We start from the raw sequence: 15,156 nt of genomic DNA, 5'->3' as shown, positions 1-15,156 counted from the left end.
AATCGTAGGATAATTTGTCTATACAAATATAAGTAAGCTGACACAAAGAATCAGAATTCAAGGGTAGCATGAGCTTAAACACACAGAACAAACAAGGAAACCAAAGATCTTCCTTGGCTGCTTTTATTAGATGGTATATTAATTCAAAGATTTTTGTAATGCCAACACCTATAAGGTACGGCTCCCTTTCCATGGAGTGATTCTGTCTTTGTTCTGGGAAGCAGTAGGTGGTTTTTTTCTCCTTCAGACTTCCCTCACAACGAAGTGTGCTCCTCCACTTCATGGAAGACTCGATGGAAGTGGATAAGAGTCCTCTTAGGCCTCAGAACTACCTTTTTGTTTGTGAACTAAAGGCTGACAATGATTACCACTTTAAAGTGGATAATGATGAAAATGAACACCAGTTATTATTAAGAGCGGTCAATTTAGAGGTATGAGCAAAAGACGAATTACACATCGTAGAGGCAGAAGCAAAGAACTATGAAGGCAGTCCAATGAAAGTAACACTGGAAACTTTGAAAATATCTGTACAACTAACAGATTCCTTCCGGGGATTTGAAATTACTCCACCTGTGGTCTTAAGGTTGAAATGTGGATCAAGACCTGTGGACATTAGTGGACAGCACCTGGTGTCTGTAGAGGAAGATGCAGAGTTAAAAGATGAAGATTAGGAAAAGTAAAACTGTTAAGTATGTCTGGAAAGTGATCTTTCCCTGGAGGTGGTAACAAGGTTCCACAAAAAAAGTAAAACTTGATGAAGATGATGAGGATGTTGAAAATGACGATGACGATGATGATGATATTTTGATGAGGAGGAAGAATTCTGTAGGAGATACACCAGGAAAAAAAATGCACAAAAATCAAACCAAAATGGAAAACACTTAAAACCATTAACACTGAAATCAAAGGATCAAGAGTCCTTCAAAAAAACAGGAACAAACACCAAAAGGACCTAGTTCTGTAGAAGACCTTAAGGCAAAAATCTTAACAAATATAGAAAAAAAGGTGTTTCTCTTTCCAAAATGGAAGCTAAGTTAATTAATTATGTGAAGAATTGCTCCCTGATGACTGACCAGGAGACTATTCAAGATTTCTGGCCATGGAGGAAATCTCCTTAAGAAAATGGTTTAAACAATTTGAAATATTTCATCTTACTTCATTTCTGGAACACTGATATCTGGCCGTCCTTTTTATAAAGTAAAGAACTTTCCCTACCGTGTTTGAGAAATGTTCAAGTTCAATTGCCAAGAATGTGTTGTCTAAAATGCATGTTTAGTTTTCAAGAATGGAGCTCTACCCTTTACTTGGTTTTAAGTATGTATGGAGTATTATGATAGGGTATAGTAGTAGTGGTGGTCAGTTGTGGAAATGGTAGGGAAACAAATATACATATGAAATAAACTCAGCAGTTTAATAATGATAAAAAGGCATGGCTCTGAGTGTTGGGGATGGGATGAATGAGAAAGTCAAGTAACAAAATCCTGCCTTTCTGTAGATTTTATTTTAGTTAATGAAGCAAGTTATCCACAATGACAAAAATTTATGTTTTGTAATAAATATCAGTAATGATATATTAGTAAATTTTGTATGAAAAATATTCTATATACATCTTATGAAAACTGTAGGAAAGTATTTTCATTTGTGTGAATATTAGTTGATGAATTTAAGTGAACTGTGATTTGTAAAACTATACACAAAATGATCTAAATTATAATTATTTCTTTATAATTATAAAGATCTGTATATGTGAATATGATAATACATGTGAAATTCTGAAAGATGTACTACCAAATATTATAATTAATGAAAAAGATGCATTATTTCACAAAGTTGATCCAATACAGTACTAAAGTATTTCAGCACAGCCACGAGTTTTTTGTTTTTTTTCCTAAGTAACAATGAAGTTTAGGTAATCATTCAATTTGTAATGATTAACCACACAGTAAGCATTTGAGCTAAGATGTCTAACCACTTGGGCAGCCATTATACTCATGAGGACTACCTGTTCTCCAATGCATCATGACCTAGCTAATCTTAGTTTTCAACTGACCTGAAGTAAGCAAAACCAGTGCCAATGCCTATGTTTCCAGTAGCTCATATGAAGGAACTGAGTTTCTTATTTGTTTCCACAGCAGCTTCTGTTTACCCACACACATACACCAGGTTATCAGTACCTCGTGTTTTGAATGAAAAAAGCACTGTAGAGAAGCATTATTCATCTGAATATGGAACTTCCGTGTTTTTCCAGATCACTGAAAAGTGATGTCATGTGGAACAAGGCGGACTGGTTTGTGTTCGAGGATATGCTTTCCAATTTGTGGCTTCAGTATTTTCCATTTGTGCAGCTGTAGGAAAGGTGTTTATATCTTCAGAATCTTAATCTCCTGATTTAGAAAGTGAGAATCTAGTGAGGAAATATAGGTATAAATAATACATAAGAAAAGCAAGAAGCAAGCTTGGAACATGGGAGGCAGTGTGCCAGTTTTAGTATAACTAGTATAATGATTGTAAACAATCCTCAAAATAAAACATCAATGCTGCCAAAAGTTGGAAATGGTAACTCAGTATTTTACTTGGTGTTTTGAATAATGTCTTCCAAAACCATAACTTCAAAATAAGGCAGTAATAAAACTAGTTTTTATTACTAATAAACTAGTCTGCCTCAATATGTAATTTCAAAGAAGATATTTTATAAATATACTTCTAAATGATTATGTTGAAAATTATATAAATTTTACCAGACAATTTGTGCTATATAAAAGCTTTGGATGTGAGGTATATGTAAAAGAATATGCAAATTTCCTGTGGGAATATTGTCAGTCTTCCAACTGTGGGCCTGTTGATGCTACAGCTGAAAGAAGTGATTCCTCTTGGATACTGAATCTCCACAGGCTACATCTGTGCAGGGGGTCTAGGTTATCTCCATGAATGGTCCTTGGTTGGAGTATCAGTCTCAGAAAAGATCCCTGTGCCCAGATTTTTTTTTCTCTCCTTCTGGAGCTCCTGTGCTCTCCAGGTCTTTCTATCTCCCCCTTCTTTCATAAGGTTCCCTGCACTCTGCCCAAAGTTTGGCTATGAGTCTCAGCTCCTGCTTTGATACCCCACAGGGGAGAGTCTGAATTTCAGAGTCCCTCTGTGGTAGGCTCCTGTCATGTCCAGTTCAGTGTTCAGGTGGGTTCTCTAGTAAGGGAACAGGGACTGTCTCTGATGTGAACTCAGTGGTCTGCCCTTTGATCACCTCCCCCTGAAGGGGTGCAGCCTTACTAGGCCACAGAGGAAGACAATGCATCCACTCCTGATGAGACCTGATAGACTAGGATCAGATGGAAAGGGAGAAAAACCTCCCCTTTCAGTGGACTGGGGAAAGGCATGGGTGGAAAAGAGGGAGGGAAGGTGTAATTGGGAGGGGATAAGGGAGGGGGTTACAGTTGGGATACAAAGTGAAAAAACTCTAATTAATAATAAATAAATAAAATTAAAAAAGACGTGATTCCTCCAATAAAATGGCAGGAGTTGACCTGGGGAGGCTGGACCTAACTGATGTGGCAGCACTAAAGTTGTTTGCATCTAGGGAACAGATGGTTTTGAACTTTGACAACACAAAGCAGCCATCAGCTGCTTATGAAAGAAATGAATTTTGGAGATTAGAAAGTCAGACCATTTACTTTTGAGGGGAAATTATTGGCAGGATTTTCAGTAATTTGGCTTGTCATTCCCAACATCTGTTGCCTTTACTGTGCTACCACTTAGCTTCTGATGACAAATTGACCAAGATCAAAGATAGGCATGAAAACTAATAGATATCTTCATGAGAAAAATCAGTTCATATCAAGTGCAGGGCGTGTAGTGCCCTCCTTGTAGTCATCTCCGCATCTTTTCTATTCTTTATATAATCCTTCTACTTCTGAAGGATTCTCAACCTCATCTATGTCTTCCAGACAAGACTTCAATGGTGATACCCTATTCATAAAAATCACCCTAAAAGAAACACTTATCTTATATAATTATAAGGCTGCCTGATGCATTTTTTTCTTATGTAGGATTATCTATCTCAATTACATCTGTAATGAAACTGAAAAAAAAAAGCTACAATGAAAAGAAGACAAAACTATTTGGCTCTGCCTTCTGCTTGGTCCATCTGCTGTTATTTTTTCCCTACAGGCAAAATGTTACACAATATTTCAACTTAACATCTCATAGGCAGTTAGACAACAGAAAAGATACACTACATCAATGTCCTGTTTATTTATTTATTTTCACTCCATTTTCTGTTTTATACGTTTTGTTTCCTTCAGTTAACAGCAAGGCAAAGATGATAACAATGTTTCCATGCCTTAGTAACATCTTCCTTACATATCTGACTATCATTCATGCTATGTAGTGAATAGAACTGGAATTCTACATTGTAGACAAAGAAACAGGTGTGCACGTGGTGTGTGTGTGTGTGTGTGTGTGTGTGTGTGTTGTGTGTTTTTTTTTTTTTTTGTAGGAAGAAAAATAGGCTTAGGGATCTAATGAGGACACATATCAGCAACTGAACTAAGATTTAAAATAATTCTAACTGGACCAGATCTCAAGTGAGGTGAGTTTATAGTTTTCTATTTAAGAAAACAGCATTGAAAATAAAACATACATTCTAGAAAAGAAAAAGAAAGCTGCTGCCCTTTATTGCTTCATCCATTTTTTATTTGTTCATTCATTAAATCTTTTCATTAAACATGAATGACTTCACATTTACCCAGCCTTGGGTAAAAGTGAGGTTATGTGCATTTTAATAAGTAGTTTTTCAAGACTCTTATCTGTAATCTGCATGATGTGATCACAGAATATCAGCCTATTTAGTGCTTCTGGCATAAATATTGATTTCTGATAACTGCAAAGGAGGAGTTCATAGGAGGACAGAATTAATTCCTTTCATATCCTCTGCTCTGATATTTTGCTACAGGTATGTTGCCCAAAGCTACAAGAGGGAGAATCACAGTACTTGCCATGACCACTGGGGAAGGTTGTCTGGAAGAGTGAAACTTTGCTGGATGATGACGTCCTCTGATACCTGGCCAGCCATTCTCTGAAAAGCATCATTCCATCAATTTTTTGCCAGAAGATTGCTTTGCAAAGACCTCAGTAAAATCTTGCAATGAGGATCTTTTGAATTTCTACTGTGTTCCCCAAGACCCTGAGATTTCTTCACAGGCTGACTCTTAAGGCTTTTTCTAGATGTTGCTGTATGCATGTCATACTTGGTTCTCAAGTTGAATTAGAATACTCACATCTTATCTTTCACTTCCTCAATTTATTTCTCCAAATACCAGTGCATTAAATAAAAAGAAAAAGAAAAAAAGTGTAAGAAAATCCTCTCCTTTTTTATCCATCCCAAGCAAAATTTGAAATGCATATCAGTACTAACCAATTTATTCTCTAGTCTGTTGCTCACTCACTATTCACTGTAAAGAACCAGACAGAGTCCCTGTTTTAATCGGAACATGAAGAATAGAAAGGTAAAGCACTTAAAATGTCCCAGAACCATATAAAAATGTTGGGTCAGTTTTGAAAACAAATAGAGAAGTAGCCTCTGTATTTTAATGTGCCCTTATTTGGGAATTTATGCACAACCATAAAAATATCAAGCAATAACGAGAGTTGAAGAATTTAAATAGTAAAAGAATTAGGTTGTTGTTGTTGTTGATATCTATGAGAATGACTGTCCATGGAGTACAGCACCTGGAGAAGAGATGCTAAGATAAACAACAGATGTGGTTAGTACCTTGGTGGGATTACAACAAGTTTGACTTGAATATCGAGGTATAGGATATTATACTATATAATAGTATATTATATATACTATTTATATATAAATACTATGAATAAAGAGGTTCAGAAATACTGTGAATAAAGGCAAAACACTCTTGGGTTATTAGGAGCATCTTTAAGAGGTACTGAGTGTCTATGTGGGTAGGATATTGGCATATAAAAAAGGATAAGAAACCCAGCACAGTAGTGCAAACATTTAATTCCAGCACTTGGAGGGGCAGGGGCAGGGGCAGGGGCAGGGGCAGGTGGATCTCTGTGAGTTCGAGGCCAGTCTGGTCTATTTTGAAGGGAGTCCAGGACAGCCAAAGTTACACAGAGAAACCCTGTCTTGAACAACAAAACAAAACAAACACACTAACAAAGGACTAGAGAAAAAATAGATTAGGGTAGGAAGGTGAAGAGAAACCTAGGTTATTGGATTTTTACCTTGTTAAACTAAAGGTGACCATTAAACCAGGTTCTGACCCATTATTATGTTTTAACAAAAGAGGAGGCCATTTTCTTAAGGTTTTCTCTGTACCCAGAACTCATAAGTAAGCAGACTGAAAGTAAACTTGAGGGCATTTATTGTAACTGACTTCAAAAGTAAACAAGATAAATAAAAGAAAACCCAGCTGAGGCTTAGCCTATCACAAACAGTCAAGAAGCTGATAGGTTACAGACCGCTTTATAGACTTCATATAGGAGATTTTCTTTGCCTTGCCACTGTATTCAGCAAACAGGAAAAGCTTGTCATTCACACTTGCTGGAGTGCAGCCCACACCCTCCTTTCAGTTGCTTCCTGATTGATGACTTATCCTTTACTCAAATTAACTCCTTTATGTGGTGTTGTTAAGACATGACTCTGAAAGTATGTCGGAAATGAAAGAGGAAGAAAATCATGAAATGAAAATAAGTTTTCATGCCCTTGAAATAATCAAGGGAATAGATTAGAAGAGCCTGAATTAAACGCGGAAATAGAATAAAGAAGGGTAAATTTTTTTTTGGGGGGGGAATCTTAAAATTTGAGTGTGAGAAAGAATCAGGTATCATTGCAATTTTGTCATTTCCAACATAAGATATCAAGTCAAAGAGACACTAATGGTAAGTAGAGATGAATATGCGAGTTTTCAAAGCTTCAAATAAAAAATTTTAGAAATTTGGTGAAGAGAACTCTCAAACTCAGCCATGTTCTAAATGGCTGGAAGTTGTGAGTATATTAATGTGCATAGTAAAAGAGTCACAGATGATGAGCTAAAGGTCATTTGGCTCCTTTTGGATGAAAATAACGAATAGGCAAGACACAGCTTCCTTTGTGCTGGCAGTGCTGAGTACTGGGGTGACAGATGAATGTGGACTGGACTTACAAACCCAGAGGCTTATTGCTCTAGGTTGTGAGAACTAGAGGCTTTAGGCTATTCAGGCTTTAAAAGCCAGAAGCTTATAGATCTCTTGGTACTCAGGGCAGAGACGTTTTGCTGTGGATTTTTGATGCCAGCAGCCAACAGCTAGCAGCTACTGTTATACTGTTGTAATTTCTGATCATTGTGCGCTGGGAATCTTAGCTTGTAACCTTGGGTAGTTCCCAGGAACTGTTCCAGCACCTAGAGCCTGGAGCTCTCATCCTTGGCTGGATAAAGTCTTTCACCATCTGTCCTCTTTGCTCTCTGCAGTTTCTAATCCCAGCTTCTCTCTAGAACTTTTCACCTACTTTCTGCCTGCTTCTAGGTATGTCTGGCCCTTAAAATCTCAGGAGTTCTTTTGTTTTTTGTGCAGCCAGATCATCCCATTTTACCCATAATAAGACCATAAGTAGATTAAAAAAAAAAAAAACCAACAACAAAAACCTCTTGAGAAGTCTTTGTTGGAGTTATATGTTATAAAACTAGGGTTAATGCAGGGTTAAACCAGGGAAATCTATCAGGTTGACTCACCAACACTAAGAAATATACTGCTTATATATAGCTAGAGTTGGGTTTGAGAAATTTGTGGTCAGAGTATTTTCCATCCACCACAGGGTGATAGACGAAGTCTTCTAGTTCCATCAGTCCCAAGCCTCCATATTGCACTGGCATAGAGAGTTTGTGTGTGTGTGTGTGTGTGTGTGTGTGTGTGCGTGTGTGTGTTTGTGTGTGTGTGCGTGTGTGTGTGTGTGTGTGTGTGTGTTACTGAGAGGTGTTCTCTCCAGTGCTCAGTAAGAACAACTGCAGGCTGAGCAATGTCATCTAGAATCCACCAAGCTTGAGCTGCCTAGAGTAGAGTCTTCCAAAGACCCCTGTATTACACAGAAAGGAGCCTCCCAATGACAGTGCAACTCACTTGGAATGGTCATGACTTGTGCAAGGCCCCTGAAACCGCCAATACTTTCAGCAGCAGAGAGAAATGGCTGCAGTGGTGCTTCTACTAAATGAGTCCTCAAAGCTACTGTGGACTGTTCAAGAAGACAAAGAAGGAGCCTCTTGGCAGCCACTTTCTAAGTATCCGGGAATAAAGGGAGGGTCTCCCAGTTGTCATTTAAAGGGTTAAATGTCCTGTCTTTGAGAGTTTTGTTCACCTCCAGGAAAAGTGCTTACAATACACATTCAGTAAATAATCCTTACTCATAGACGACAATGCCTGACCACCTAAGAATGCATCTGTGAGGATTTCACAGTTGTGATGACATTAAGGATTCTGTGATGGAGTGATTACCCTGAATTACCCAGGTGGGTCTAATATAATCATAAGGGTCAATATAAGGAAGACAAGAGGTGCAAAGGTAAATAGAATGTATCTGAAAGCTTTTTTTTTTTTTTTTTTTTTTTTTTTTTTTGAGATGAAAGCAAAGAAAGCAGGCTGGCTGTAGAAACTAGAGAAGGTAAGTGTACAAATTAATTTCCTTGTTACTGTAACAAAATACCTGGCAAGAAGCAACATAAGGAAGGGCTTTTCTTGATTACAATTTGAGGCTATAATTTAGACTATCATATTGGGGAATAACAAGGCATTAGGGGCCAGACTTCACTGGTCACATTGCACTGGTTTTCAGAAGACTAAGATGAAGAATCAGGACTGGGCCATGAAACCTGAAGGCCAGCCCGCAGTGATCTATGTCTGCCAGTGAGGCTCCACCTCCTAAACATCACCACCAGCTAGGGACCAAGTGCTAAAACATATGAGTCTGTCAGGGAACCTGCACAACCAAAGCATAATAATAAGGAAATGCCTTTTTTTTTTCTCTCTTAGAGCTTCATACATCTTGATTTTAGTAAACAAGATTCACTTCAGGGTCAGAGAGATGGCTCAGGAGATAAATAACACTAAGCCTGATGACCTGAGTTTGATCCCTGGGACCAACATGCTGGAAGGAGAGATTCAAATCCCACAAGTTGTCTTCTTACACATGTGCAACACACACACACACACACACACACACACACACACACACGAGTAATAAATTTTGAAAAATAATCTATTTCAAAATTCCAACCTTCAGATCTGTGTGTAAGTTTGTGTTCTATCTACACAAACAAGATTTTGTGGTAATACAATATGAGTACTCATTTCTATACATCTTAACTGAGACAATATCAACCTTTTTCATATGGCAGAAATAAACTTCATTTATACCCAAGACAACTTTAAGAAGGGAGTTACAGGTGAAGTAGCTGTACAGAGTCCGGCAATCTAAAAGCTCATGACACATCCTTCTGAGCTCTTTACTTACTCTTCACTAGTGTTAGTGGCTCTCATCATGTCTGTCCCAGACTCATCAGCCTGACAGAGGTCCAAACCCTATTGTTAGCAATACCTGCCTCCTCTGTTTCTGGGACCCTTGACTTACTGTGCCCTGCTTCTTGTTTATATCTTTCCCTACATCTCTTTCTCTGATCACCCTTCTGGACTTCCTCCTCTTGCCATGTCCTTGCATTACTGGATTTGTATGAACATCTGAACATGACCAATCCATAAGTCTCTGTGTTGGAGGGTCATTTGCTTGTCCTGAAAATGAAATAATAATTACAAGTTCCTTGACTCAGGGCTTGTGACTTAATACTGGATTTCATGTGGTAACAAGTTGAAGGGTCTAGAGAAAAGGCCAGTGTCACCTAATCTCAAGGCTTCCTACCACTTTCTTCTCTCTCTAGCTCATGTTTTTTTTTTTTTTTTTTTTTTTTTTGTCTTATTTGAGGAGGACAGCCACTTTTTTTCAGGTGTATGAGTGGGAGGAGAACAGAGGAATGAAGCATTTCCTTTGAGAAGGAGATGGGTTTAGTCAGTGTTTGAAGGACTCCATCATAATGACAGCCAGTTGAAATAGAGACAGTAATCTGAAGCCTAGAATCAGACAAGTGAGCTTATACCTTTAAGCCAAGCACTAGTGAAGTGGAAACAAAAGGATGTTTGAGGGCATCCTGGGATATTCAATGAGTTCCAGCATGAATTCCAAGGTTACAGTGTGAGAATATGTCTCAAAAATTGAAACAGAAACAGCAAACGCTTTCAAAGCTTATATCGCATGATGAGATTCACTTGTGGATGGGTAAAAAAAAATTCTCAATGTGCCATTTTCATCCTCTTTCTATTCCACTGATTTGAAGACACAAGGAGGTGGCTCATGTAGTCTACACAGAAAAGAACTTCATATATTCAAATTAATGACATGCTGACAGCATATACCCTAAGGAAATGAACATTTGATGTGGACATCAGAAATGGCCCAGCTGAAGTGAAGAATGCATGGTGTGTGCTCGGTGTATCACTTTCTTACTGGAAGCTCATATCAAAGCTGTTGATGCTACTGTCTTCATTTTCTTGACTGTTAATGAATATGCAGTGGTTTAATTAGGTTTGCATATTGCCAAGCTGGAAACAGCTAACTAGTTACAGCACTGAGATTAGAATTGGTGTCCTTTTAATTCCAGGCACAAAACATGTTCCTTGATTCTGTTCACTCCTCAGCAGGAAATTCTCTTACAAGCTAAAAGCTGAGATTTTTTTTTTTTCAAACCTGTCCCTAAGAGTGTAGCTCAGAAATCAGACCTGCCAGTGAGATGTTTGGGATGTACAAAGAATATTGTTACCAGCTATCTGTGTGACGTGGGGCTAGTCTTACTTCTCTTTTTTAACTGTTATTATCACTGGTGATGTAATGGTCAGTAGAAAACCAGGGATTTAAGTTTGGGTTTTAGTTTTGTAATTAATTAGCTTTGTGGTAAGAAGAAAATCACTTAACCTATCTAGGTTTTAATTTTGTTTGATTTTCTTTTTTCTGTATAAAATGAGAGGACAGTGCAAGTCTTGTTCCTCGTAGGTCTATGGTTGTATTATATTAAAGGCTTCAATTTCAATAATTATAGTGCCACCCAGGCAGCTAATGGGGCTATGTCTAACACTTCCCTTATACCGACTCAGTCTTCTTCCAACAATGAAATACTATGCTGGGAAGCCTGGGCTTCAGCCAGATATATTTACAGCATATCCTTTAGCTTGAAATAGAAATTTATTGCTCAGCCATCTGTTACAATTAAGAAAAGGTCTGAAAATGTTTCTGTGTGTTTGACTAATCATGTTTTAGGGCCCTGTGGGTGTTTTACAAATTACATGCATTCCCTTCTTGGCATCACTAAAAATCTGGGCTCTGTTTCCAAAATACCTACCTCCCTCTCAAAATTCCCTCTTTTGTTCATAGAAACTTGCTCATGGTCTCATATGGACTGACTATGGAACTATGCTTCCACCATTTAAGACATTGATTGGCCTCTGGTGAATGACTGATTTGGACTCAAGCAACTGCTTAGATATTATAACATAAATACCTGTAATTAACTGGAACATGACTTGGTATCAGCCATAAGAGATTAAATCATAAATATGCAGCTCCTGGATATGGTTTCTGGTTCTTCCCCCAAGAATACTATGTTAGAATATGCTGATATTTTTTCCTGTACATGTGTCCCACATGTGAACTGTGCGCAGGAGGGAAGGATTACAAGGGGAGGCTCTGGAACTGTCTCATCCCTTTATTTCTCCTCATGTCTTCTTACCTTTCTTGGCCTTTATGCTCCATTACTCATGAAGATGATGTGTAAGCTTTAGAAATACAATTTTCAATGGCTGTAAAGGCCTGAATGATCATGGCTGCATCACACTGTTGTGAGACTCTAATCTTGCATATATACCACAGACAAACCAAGGAGACCAACACCAGAAGGCCTGCTAACACTCCCATGCCCGCCCATTCCTTCAGATGATTCATGGCTGCAGCAATCCATGTTGATAATCCTGTGGCTAGTCCTGCGTCCACTCCGGTAGAATTTACTGTGACAATGGCCACTCTCAGCTGCTCCATCGTAGTATCGAATTCTCCAGTCCAATTACCTATAATATAGCTAGACAATTGTTTAGACAGATTTGCAGCCTCTGAGAAAAAGGTATCGGACGGGTCTGATGCTCTTTGGGTGGATGACACCTAAATGAACATCTGTACAAAGTCCCAATTTATTTCTAATATCAGAGATCAGACCTCTACTCTTGCCTGATGCGTCTAAAACAAAAAGGGGGAACTGTAGAGAGCTGCGGAATGCTATGCCTTAAAGATGGAGCTGGTTTCCGCCTTCCACCTTCCCAATGGTGAGTGCTCTCTGTCATGAACAATTCCACATTTGGCTAAGGCTGAGGATCTGGCTTGCTTCCATGTATGTGGACCTATCTGCATTGCCCCCGTGGCACGCCTGGGTTGGCTACCCAGAGGCTATTTAAGCTGTGGGCTGGCTTTCCCCGGGGTCCGAGGATTGTTCAATGTTCCTGAATAAACTGCATTGAAAAAAGAAAAAAAAAAAAAAAGAAATACAATTTTCCCATGAAAATTCAGTTCAGTTTGTTTCCCTTACATTCAAGACTCTTTTAGTTCTGTTCATGGGAAGAAAATACTTCAGTCGGCTTCTTTCTTTCTTTCTTTCTTTCTTTCTTTCTTTCTTTCTTTCTTTCTTTCCTTTCCTTTCCTTTCCTTTCCTTCTTTCCTCCAAGAGGATACAATTTCTATTTTTTTAAAGTAGTTGTTTTAAAGTAATTTTCTTGAAAATTATGTTTTGGAAGTCATTTTTTGAAGCACTTTTTAAAATAATAATAAAAAAAAAATCTTGACAACTTTACTGTGCTCAGCCAAAGATTTTTGCATGGAAAGAAAGGTTTTATGCTTTATGTTTAAAGTTTTACAAGGCTTTTTTCCTGCTGCAACATTTTAAAGCAATCTTGGCTTTTGCTTATTTCTAAAGCTAATTATTTTTGTAGCATCAGGAAGGTAGTGAGTCATTTCCTCATAACCTTTGTGTGGAGAGAGCAGGGGTTGCAGTGGGGGCCATGTTAGATGATCTTTAAAAGTAATTAACATAAGAAGCTGTTTCATGGCTCTAATCACTGCCGGGGTAGGTTGGGCTAGATGCCAGGCACTTTCTCCAAGAAACCTTTTATTTTTTTTTTCTTCTTCTTCAGTAGAAGCAACATGCTATTTCTTTTCAGCAACTGATGCAACAGTACACTTGTATTTTAGTTTCTCCAATATTTGTAGGTGATACAGATGTGATAGGATAACACATATTGCAAAATCTGTTTATTAATTGATCTACGAAACAGGCTCTTGCTTTTAAAATCACAACAGGAAACCTCTTCAGTATTAAGTGACATTGACTCATTGATAATTAACTTATTTATTTTAAGAACAGGACCATTACTGTTTCTTCAACTGTATCTTATTTTATTCACCATATAGGTTGGTAATACTTTTATTTTTTAACCACCAACAGTATAACTTTCTTTTTCTTCATGGCATTGTGCCTTATTATTTGGTACCTTAAATTTGAAACTTTTGAAAGAGTAAGACTTTTCTTTAAAATCTCCAGGCTGCTTTGATTTCCAATACCTGTTTTTTAAAAATCACTTTTCCTTGTCAAATGGATGTGATTTGTAATTAAGTGTCTTTTCAAGATTTCTGAAGGCATTGCAACATTGCACATGTCTGCCACAGCCAATATGAATGAACTCTTGTATAAGGATATTTATTTGTAGATAAAATTCCCCCCCTCTTTTTTGACATACCAGCACAGTAAAATTACCCAGAAGACTTAAATTCTTCATAACTAACCACATGCAAACTATTCACAAGCCTAAATCTAAACTCTTTTTCACAGTACATTCTGTCTTCAATGATTACACTTGGACCATCAGAATTGACTGTGAAATACATACATAAATAAAACATAAAAAGAGGAAAATATAAATAATCAAATGGGAATATTGTGATTAAAAAGGTTTATATGCACAATGTAATTTAAAGCTATTACTTTTGCAATAGAAGTTAAATTTTATTTATAACTTCAAATCAGTAGGTGTTGTGCTAAATTATAGCACCAAAGATTTTCTTTTTTAAAATGAAAATGTCTCTCTGATTGTATATTCCATTCGAAGTTATTTTTCTTCTCTCAGGAAGTACTTTAGAGGGATTCCTAAGAATGTAGGAAAAAAAAATGCAAAGACTGAAGACGTACCAGAGTAGATTCATTGTGTGAAGGCAGAAAACTTGCCGGGTGAAAGCAGGAAGCACCGTTCACCAAAGCCTTTAGGGTTGCACTGGAAAAATGAGCATATCTTCTCTAACAAGTATAGTGCTAACCTCTCTTCTGCAGGTGGCAGTGCTGACAGTCAGAGAGATGAACATGATTTTGCCCTGTTAACAGTAATAGACACGACAAGGTCCTAACAGAAGATTGCAATGACTTGACTGATTGACAAGATCGGAGTGGCGTTTAAACATGTCTGGGAGACTGAGAGAACACAATAGTCCTAATGATAATACAGAGGAGAGTGAGCAACAATGTTGCTTAATGCACAAGAGGATGAATCATTTTTATTCTAAGTCACAATTTTTAGTCAAAGCTCTCAACTTACAGTTCTCAGTCCCAAAAAAGCCTGGTAGGGATGGTCAAGTCCCTAGTAGGACAGAATTTGCAATATCATGATGCATGTAATTTTTAGTATATTTTTTTCCCCTAATTTTTACTCAAAAATATTTTTTTCTTGTGTTTCAGGGAGTGAATAATGCCCATTTGGAAGATTATTAAGTCTAGCTTTTCAATTGAATTTGACACCTCACATCTCTGTGATTGTCTAGAGTGGATGCCTATAGGACCAAGGTAAAAATGTGGATTCCTAGTCAAAGTTGGACTTCTGGCAGTAATGTGGGCTCTGTGAGTTCATGCACAGATCCCCAATTTGTCGTTGAAATTGATGTATTAGGATGTGGGAATGGTTAGTGTGTGGATACCTGGGAAACTATTTTCTCTCGCACTTAAGTAGAAAGACTCAAAAAATATGACCTTGAAGGAGCAG

General features: G+C 37.6%; 1 pseudogene; it reads left to right on the top strand.

The window, feature by feature from the left end:
• The first annotated feature begins 281 nt into the window (after nt 1–281).
• Nucleotides 282–1,174, top strand: LOC110563792 (nucleophosmin-like; annotated as a pseudogene).
• Nucleotides 1,175–15,156: the final 13,982 nt, after the last annotated feature.

This window comes from Meriones unguiculatus, chromosome 3 (genome assembly GCF_030254825.1).
Source record: "Meriones unguiculatus strain TT.TT164.6M chromosome 3, Bangor_MerUng_6.1, whole genome shotgun sequence".
Lineage (NCBI taxonomy): Eukaryota > Metazoa > Chordata > Mammalia > Rodentia > Muridae > Meriones > Meriones unguiculatus.
The sequence above is the reverse complement of the archived record's forward strand: the minus strand, read 5'-3'. Positions and strand labels throughout refer to the sequence as shown.